Below are 9,676 nucleotides of genomic sequence, written 5' to 3'. Positions count from 1 at the left end.
TACAGTTACGAGCGTGGATATTCCCGCGGCCCACGACGTCTGCCCTGCACCGCGCGAGCTAATCCCGCGGGATCGCTGACCCCGGCGATCACCCGGGATCTGAGAAGCGCGCGCGCAAATCGCAATTTAATTTGCGAACGCATCGCCGCGCTCGCCGCATTCATACGTCCGCGAGATCCGCGAAAAAGAATACAGCTTGCTTACTCCTTCCTCCCATTCCCGCGGGCTGTAACCTAACTGGGTATCGGCTGTAAAAGGCAAGAGGGACCAACGTCACGTTCTCGTGCCGCCAAACGTGCGCGTTGATCGTGTCATCGCGAAATAAACGCGTGAGAACGCTCGTTAACGCGATAATTAAATGCCTCCTCTTCCTCGTGACGCGCGAAAATTCACCCTTCCGGCCCAAAATTACACCCGAGCTTGGAAAGAGACGCGACTTTATCGGATTTTTACGATCCCCTCCGATTACAACGAAATATTTATATAACCATGAACCAAATTATGCATACCTCTTTTTTTATAGACGACCATTGTGCTCATGACAGAGTTTAGTTATATAACCATTTATACAATTTGATATATATTTATTATAGTCTCTCTCTCTCTCTCTCTTTCTTTCTCTCTCCGTTCGTTTCTTTTAGGAGATAAAAGGGGGTAGCCATTTATAGCGAGACACTGTATATCCCGAAATAACACGGATATCGCTGGCACCGAAGAAGAGGGTCTAACAGTAATGCCGTTCTGCGCGTCCCGGACCTCTCGAAAGCAACAAGGGTTTTTATGGACGAAGGAGACTCGGCTACGAAACGGTGCCAGTGCACGTGGTATCCGCACGGGGTCTCGGGGGGTTAATCGGGACGTGGAGATTGATAGGCGCGGGAAACGCAGAGGGCCGCGTCGGGATAAATCGACGCGCGCCGGTATTTATCTATAATTAAGTCGGTCGCAATTAAAAGCGTCCATCGATCAAAAATTATTCGCTATTTTCAGGCGGATGCGCGCCGAGAGAAGAACCCTCGCTCGTCGCGTATTAATGAGCACGCGCGAGGAGGATGCGCGCAGGACGCAAGGATAGCGCACGCGAGAGAGAGAGAGAGAGAGAGACAGTACGAAGGGGGCCGAGTGGGAGATGGAGGAGGAGAGATCATAAATCTGTGTAATTGACAGGTCCCGCTGAAAACGCTCGTGCGGCATAGATGCTCGGCCAGATTGCCGACTAATAATGTTCTGCCCCGCTCGCTAATAATCGACGAACACGTATAATGGCTGCTTTGAGAAAATGCCATCTCCCCATATTGTGAGGTGAAAACGACCGCAGCCACCGTGGCAGCGACGATGAAAAAAGCCAGTGCCCGTGCGAGCAGCCGTGGAGGGCTGCTCACGCCCGTAATTAACACCTCGGGGAAGAAAAGCCGCGGCAGGGAGAGAGAAAGAGAGAAGAGAGGTATGCAATCTCTGATACGTCCTACGCGCGCATATGCACGATACGCGCGTTTAACGCGGCGCGACGAGATTCGCGCTCGTCGTCTCTAATTCATCGGCGTCGGCCGGCCGGCGACTCCGCCGATGGTTAAAATTACCATCGTCGCCGCGCATCCTCGTCCCTACGCGAGTGAGCCCTACGTGCCCTGGCGAACTCGCGAACGCGGCGCGAGAGACACGCTGCATCCATCGAATACGTTTACAAACCGCCGCGGGGCTGGCGGTAATTTAATTCGAGATCGAAGATCTATCTCCCGGCCGAGAGTCAGAGGAAACTTCTCTCTCTCTCTCTCTCTCTCTCGGATCTGCGCTGCGTGTGTGCGTGAGCAGACCTCCGTGCGCGATGGAAATAAAGAATCCACGTGAAATTATGCACCTGTCCATTAGCCGGACGCTTACTTCGCGCTCAGCGCTCGCTCTTTCTTCCTCTCTTTCTCTCTTTCTTTTTCCATCTTTCTCTCGCGCCCATAACTTTCCGCAGGTCCGAGCCGTTAACCCTTTTGTAACCCTTTCGCGGCTCGGGCGGCGCGTGAGAGCGTATTAATTTAATTCAAGCGTCGGGCATAAAGTCGAGCCAACGAATAGGATCCCGCGCTGCGGATCTTTTCAGCGGTGCCTGCTCGCCGCCGCGTCGTGTCGCGTCCCCGCGACAGGATACCCGCGGGATATTCACGAGCGTGTAACGCGACGTGTAGGAGCTCCGTGTAGCGCGTGGTACGCGGCCCGGCATCCGCTATTCACTCGCATGCGGCGAGCAACAGCTCGCGTCCCGCGCGGGTACTCGCTCTTTGACTAATCGGCCCCGACCGCGGGGGGATCGCGAGCACCGGGATGCGCAGCGGAGCGGAGACAGGAGCTCTGCATGCGAATCGGAGGTAGAGAGCGCGGGCGCGCGATATAATGCTAATGAAGGCGCGCTTACGTCATAAATCCGTTCCCGTCGCGAGACGCTTTCTCAGCCACCCTCCGCGATTTCTCGTCTTTTCCGGCGATTAATCTCGCGGAAACGAGTGAGTCTCTCTCTCTCTCTCTCTCTCTCACTTCTTTACACTACTGTTTCGTGCTCTGTCCAGTGGCACACGTCGAAAACCTTCTAGCGATAATAAATACATCTATCTATCCATTTTTCTCTCGCTCCCTCGACGCGGGGATCTCGCGTTAATTTCAATTAATCCGAAGCGCCGTCGTTAATGGTCCCGATACGCTAACGTACGCGCGTTAAACGCGAGGCGATAAAATTTCTTTCGCACGGCGGACCTGAGAGGGAGATTTTCGGCGAATCAATTCGCTCGAATCGGCGATTACGCAGAGGCAACGTTCATTATTTTAGTTCCGCCGCCGAAACGTGTAATCCCCGTCCTAAAACGTGCCTCTACGCGAGGTGGTTTATTGGCAATCAGGAGCGCTGGGAATACGAACCGTCTCGAATCGCTAGGGATGTGCTGCGACCATTAAGGCCGTCCACACGTGCGTCCATTAAGGAGCCCCTTACCGCGCGAAGTAATTCCGCTCGTGTAACAAGAGGCGGATAAAAGAGGCAAGCCTCGCGGATAACGGCAGCAACCCCGCGTCCTTCCTCCCCCCCTCCCTCGTAATCGCCCTCGATCATCGTAATGCGACATATACATACGGCGGGGCGCGAAATTAGCCGACACCGATTGGGACCTCGCCCGACGAGTGTGCAAAAAATCTGCTCGATCGTCGATTACGTCGCTCTCATTAGGCCCGGAACAAAGGACTCGCCTTGGCCTTGGGGCGTCTGTCGACGGTCCTCCACGCTGCATAATGTCGTCGATGATATTCGCGACAGGTGAGGCCGCAGCCGGTTGAGAAACGAGTCGTCGAAGAGAGAAGGCGCGGTCGGAATTGGAAGAGAATGTTATAATTTTGCGGCGGGAAGGAAATCTCAGCTCGCGTAAAATGAAAAGGACATTGACAACAGCAGTGACAATGGATAATTATGATTCCGGTATGGTCCAACATTGCAGAATTTCCTGGTGATTTTCACCACAACATTTTCTCCGTGTATAAATGCACCTGGCCTTCAAGAGTCTTAGTAGATGGTTTTTTTTATTTTTTACGTATATTGCTGAAAACATGATGATAATAATTTCTAATTTTAATTCAGTTATACACGAGCCTTTCCTCCGAGCGTTCCTGTCATCACCTGTCGATTCGCGAAGAGGAACTCGCGCGCGACAAAACGGGCAAAATGTACGCGGTGTTATCGCTAATTCGACGACGGCGAGTCGCTCATTCATCGCACCGAGCAAAATGATAAGGCGAAAACACGGTATCGTTTCGCCGGCGTGAGTCATTCCGATTGAATGGCCATTAATCATTCGGAACGTTAATGGCGACGAGGCGTGTTATAGATTCTCGGCGTGTGCGCGATTAAACACGACCCTCATGACCATTCATGAATTAGGTGTCGATCGTATGCACGCGTTCGCTCGCTTATAAGGTAACCGTTATTATGCTCGCCGTAAACGGTTTAACCGGGACACCGAAGTCGGGCTTCCGATATCGTTTCGTTAACGAGACCGCCAGTCAACCGGAATCGTTCTAATTCGCCGACGCCGGGCTGGTGGTGCCTCGCGGGTAAAAGACCGCCTTGAAACATTACGGCTGAAAGAAGCGGCGCAGTTTTGCATAGAGGCATATATACGCGTCACGCCCCGGGGCGGAAATGAATTCGCTCGCGTGCCATTTACGGGATTCGAAAGCGTTACTGAATTACGCCCGTAATGATAACGCAACGCGCGTGCTAATCGCTTACCGTTTTCTATTACACCTGTTTTTTCCGTACGTGACGGTTTAATTTAATCTATTCCGATCCTCCGGCGTATCTCATCGCTTGTGCAATCCACATAATTGCGCGCGATGATATTTCGCCGATAAGCGCGCACACGGTACAAAATACTTTATCGCTAATTGCGGTACACCCTGCGCGCAAAATCTCTCTTATCGCCGAGGCGATTGCTATCCTGTGCTGTGCGGAACTTCTCTTGGAATACCATTAAGAGGAAATCTCACACAGTGCTCCGATAGCGATGCAGTCGTAACGGTAATCGCGGTTACCACCGAATCGTCTCTGATTTGGAATTGCTCCGGGGGGGAATCAAATATATCCAACAGAGTCACCGGAGTGGCGAGTCAACCGGGGGCCGTCATCGGTTACCGCTTAGAACTCGGGAACTGTAATGACCGCGTCAACTTCAACATTGTGGTATCGAAATTTTCGAGCTCAAACTCAAATACCACGGATCAACGATTTCATGATAGAGATGACAAATTCAGATTTTCATAACGAAGACGACGAACGAAGAATTTCGTAACCAAGCCGAGGAGTAATATAAAAGAATCCGGAATTTCCGTGATCGGACTTAAAAATATGGAAAGAACCGAGAATTTCCCCGATCGAACTCAATAATAAAGAAAAGGAGTCAGGAATTTCGCAATTAAGCTCGAGAATGTGAGGCTATTAAAGCGCAGTGGCGGTAGTTATTGGAGCACTTTCGCGTGCAAATTACGGTCGAAAGAACGACAGTGACAGCGGGAAGAAACGGTCGATCGAGCGGGAATTTCTCGATTGGTTTTCCGTCTGAAAAGTCGCGAGCGGCGAGACGAATTCTCACGGTGATGTTACCTGGAATGGAATTTCCGATTAATCCCGAGGACGCGTTTACGAGATCGCTCACCGATTCGTCTCGTGTAACGAGATATAAGCGTAAAGTCGACATTTCTGTCTCTCTTTCTCACTCTATCTTTACCTATCTCTCGTTCTTAGTCGCGCGATCGCGACTAATGCGATTACCATCCGCGTGTGCTATTAAAACGGTACCGCGTTAAATTACATCCCGAAACAAATCGACCACGAGGCACACCTCGTCCGACGCTCACGCAGAATCATTTGAATAATCTTTTTATCTTCGCGCGAGTCCGCCGTTCACACGGAGACACGCTCGTTGCTACGGCCGTGTTGGATCGATCGGCGAAACGCGGTAAACGGTGATTGCGTAAGCCGATGTAATTAACGGTCGCGCATGTCGATCCGCCGACGTGCCTCCAGATAAGCGCCTCTTTATCACATCGAGAAGCTCTAATCCGTTAGACGTAACCACGGGCGCAGCTCGTCGAGATTGCGGGGGCCTTAAAACGACCCTGACCGACTCGTCTGCACCTATTTTATCATTATTCGCACGCGTTACGTATTATTACATTGAGAAATCCATTTGGTTGAATCAAAATTCTCGTTTAGGCGAACAAATGTTTTAGTTATAAAAACGAAAGTTTACTTTGCCGAGCCAAGGTTTGCTTCTTTGAACCAACCTTCGAATCAGAGAACCAGGCCCGGTATTCACAATCGAATTTTATACAAAGATCGGACCGTTTTAAGTTTATCCCTCGATACTCTACAGCTCACTTCATTAGCATTACGAAGTACTCGAAGATAAATCTTAATGCAATACAAACCTTAATAACTCAAGGTGGTCTTAAATATAAGATCTAACTATGAGTACCTGCTGAAACGTTGGCCAAGTTGTAACGAAAATATCTGTTTGTTCGAACAAGAATTTGGTTGATTCGACCAAATAGCTATCTCGGTGTGTGAACTTCCGGTTTAACAGCCAGACATGACGGCCGCAGTCCGTACTCTAACTAGAGTTATCCAGCCTAATCGCGGCTCCGCCGCAGTCGGGACAAAAGGAACACCGGGCATCTATCGGGTGTACCGATCGCAGAGCGCGTCGTTATGTGGAACGGCTGCGATATTGCGGTACAGTTACCTTGACACCGGAGAGAGCATATCCTCGCGGGCGCGCGTGAATCGAGGATGAAAACGGGGCCGCGAATGCGCCGTGAATGCGCGCGCTCGCCGACGAATCTGCAGGCTGAGTTGCCGCCGCGAGAACACCGTAAATTGACGCGGCCGTAACGTGCGGGATGTACCGCGGCGGAACAGCCCGATTAAGCGACATGTTGGGCTTTTTTGCATTTCGCGAAGCCGTATCCTAGATTGGAGGAGCGAAACGCGGACAACGTAGCGCGGCATGCGTGAAGGAGGGAGGGGGAAAAAACAAACGCGTAATGAGAATTCGAGGCAGCGGCGATCTTCCAGCAAATAGAGCGCGTCTCTCTCTCTCTTTCTCGGGAATAAGACGGATTGTCGCGCGCGACTTTCCAGCTGATCGCCGCCGCTTCGTCACGAGCGATCGCGCGAATCCGCGTTGGCCAACGGCGAGGTATGCGCGAGGTATCCTGCGGAAGACACGCTTGTTACGAATTCACGTTGCCCTGATACTTTTCTGTTAATTCGCTCAAACGAACCGTGCGACGTAATGCGGGCAAAAAGGGACCCTTCGAGCGATATTATGCGGTTTTACCGTTGCACAGTGGGCGCTGAAAAGGTTCCGCGTAAATTAGCCCGATAAACGCGACAGGAGATTCGGAGAGCCCGCTGTCGTAAAACGACGCCGGTGAATTCACGATCTCTTCGCATAGTCGCGCGCAATTTACGCCGTACGATCGAGACGCAGGATGTACATTAAAACGTATTTATACCAAATTGCAGAATTATTCGAACAGAATTGTGTAAAACTGTATTTACAATTTTGTGAAAATTATCGTGACCAACTACCGACAAGTGGATTCTTCTCATTTCATTCGGCACGTAGTACTTACGAATAAACCGTCGACGTTGCGCAAAAGTACGCCACAGGACTAAACGTCTGCGTGTACGAAGGTCGAGATAAATCGCATGGAGGTAAGTGGCTGGAAAGAAATGATTCGAAACAAATAGATCGATCTCGCGCACTCGTATCCCGACACTCGCTGGACGTTTCGTTCCCGTCGCTCTAATTCGACACGATTCCATCTCCGCGGTCTGCCCGGCAGGCTACTTGACGTTTTTACTGAAAACATCTTCCTGCCGCGGGGTGTCGGCTGGTGAAGAACCCGCGGCGGGGCGTTCTCTTTCTACGTGGCGCGAGATACCACGTGCAGAATAAGTGGATGTGGAACGACGACGATCGCGGGCGAGGGGCGGCGAGCCGACAAAAAACCAAACCGAGTAAGACGAACCGGGAATCGAGGTGAGATTCAATCTCAACGGATGAATCCACCGTGAAACATCGCGATTCCCCGTCGCGATTCCTCCGCCGCTCGTGCGCGCGCGTTTTCACGCGGCCTTCTCGCTCCCCTCGCTCTTACCTATTTTCTCGCATCATCCACTTCTCGCCGCTCGCTTCTTCACGGATTTTTCTCTACCCTCTTCTCTCCATCTATCTATCTATCTTCCTCTTTCTCTTTCAATGAACGTTTCGCACTCACGCTCCTTTTTCGCGATTCTCGGCTCCGCGTTACTTTCAGCACGAACTCGGCGCGCTCGACGGAACTGCTCTTTCCCGATTTTCCTGCCATCGCTAGAATCGTATCGCAACGAACGGAACGGCCGATACCGTTATGAGAAAATCAAGGTTTTCGTCTCTCGATTTAAATATCGCTCGTGGATGCGCCGCGCGCATCACCACCACCGTCGCCGTCGAGCGCGCGCGTGTGTTGGTGCTCCCTATCTTTAGGCTCGGTTATTACTGAAACTACCGTAATCAGTGCTAATACGTGGCTGGTCGGTACTAAGAATTAACAATTTCCGCTAACCCAGGACTGCCAGTGCCGACTTGGCGCGCGTTGGCAAGGCAACGGCAGCTGCCGGTGTGCAGTAAATCAATAAAATCGTAAATAAAGATCGCGGGGCGGGCGGGCGNGGGGAGAGAGAGAGAGAGAGAGGGGGAATAAAAAGGAGTGATACGGTGGAAGAAGCTATTTATTGCGATAATAATTTACGCTGCAAAACGCCCGTTCGCGACCTAGGAAGTGCATTATTAAATCGTCATTGCAATAAACCGCAAATATAATGTACGATAATGATATACCGCATTCTTCCAAACGCGACAAAAACCAAATTGCTCTATCGGCGTGGACGTCAATTTTAATTACAATCTGAGGAATGACCGATTACGAGCTAACAGCGCGATACACGTCAAATATAACATCGGGATGTAGACGTTACTCGGGCATTTCTGTTCTTCGTATCAACTAATACTGTCACATACACGTCGTATATTTTCGCCCCGTTTGGAAAATTGACGGCGATTCAATTAAAGAACTGTTTTAGCAGTGTCGAGGGAAACGTCCGACGTATATATATATATACGTGTGTAATATATGTTTCTTTTTTCGACTCTACGCACGTCCATCCTCATTGCCACATCATAGATAAAGTTAGAGGAAACGTACATATTGCAGCTATTAACGAGAAGACGTACGATGCTCTAATCCGATGTAAATTTTCCGGTGCTCATTCAAGATCGAGATTCATAAGAAGCTTCATCGTTCTTCCGTACGCAGTGAACGGGACATCGATCGTAAACATATGTAAGTGGGCGAATTCCGAATCGAAATTTGAATTCGATATTAACCGTCGTTAATGTTGAATTTTAAATTTCGTCTTGGAATTTCGTGATATAACACTATACAGACTCTTGTCCCACTTTGATGCTACGAATATGTTTACTTGTTGCGATCACTCGACGCTTTAACGCACGCAGAACGACGCGCTACTCGTTTACACTATCCGTCTCTGTCCAGTTTTCTACCTGTACAATTGCCGTTTAAAGCCCTCGTATAATGTATCTCCTCCATCGTCGAGGAGCTGGATGGAATCCGTCTGTGGACAAGCGACACCAACGGTATCCACTGCCCACAGCTACGAACAGGCGTTCCGCTCGACGACGTCGGGTGTCCGACGAAGTTGCCGTACACGTCAAGACGAACCCGCCGGGACAAGTGGTAATATCCTAAATGCACATTTGTATACCTCACGACGTCGGTATACTCGGCAAACAATTGCAGCATCGGCTTAGTTTACTTGTTTTGTAGACACACCACTAAAGAATCGTACACGATTCGTTGAATATAAATAGCTCCTCTCTGCGCTGACGATCGATATGTAAGGTACACGGATAAAAGTACGTATGAATAATATATGAATATTTCGCGAAATATTAAAAGAAATCGAATAACTGTGCTGGAGGAAAAAAAAAAGATTTGTCAGAAGTGGGATTCGAACCCACGCCCACAGAAGTGGACTGCGACCTGAACGCAGCGCCTTAGACCGCTCGGCCATCCTGAC

General features: G+C 50.3%; 1 non-coding gene across 1 annotated transcript; it reads right to left on the bottom strand.

Annotated features, from left to right (window-relative positions):
- Positions 1-9,592: 9,592 nt before the first annotated feature.
- Trnal-cag lies at positions 9,593-9,676 on the bottom strand. The gene has a single exon. It is a non-coding gene; the product is annotated as a tRNA-Leu (tRNA).

The sequence above is a fragment of the Dinoponera quadriceps genome, unplaced genomic scaffold (assembly GCF_001313825.1).
Source record: "Dinoponera quadriceps isolate SergipeBrazil2010 unplaced genomic scaffold, ASM131382v1 scaffold5784, whole genome shotgun sequence".
NCBI lineage: Eukaryota > Metazoa > Arthropoda > Insecta > Hymenoptera > Formicidae > Dinoponera > Dinoponera quadriceps.
The sequence above is the reverse complement of the archived record's forward strand: the minus strand, read 5'-3'. Positions and strand labels throughout refer to the sequence as shown.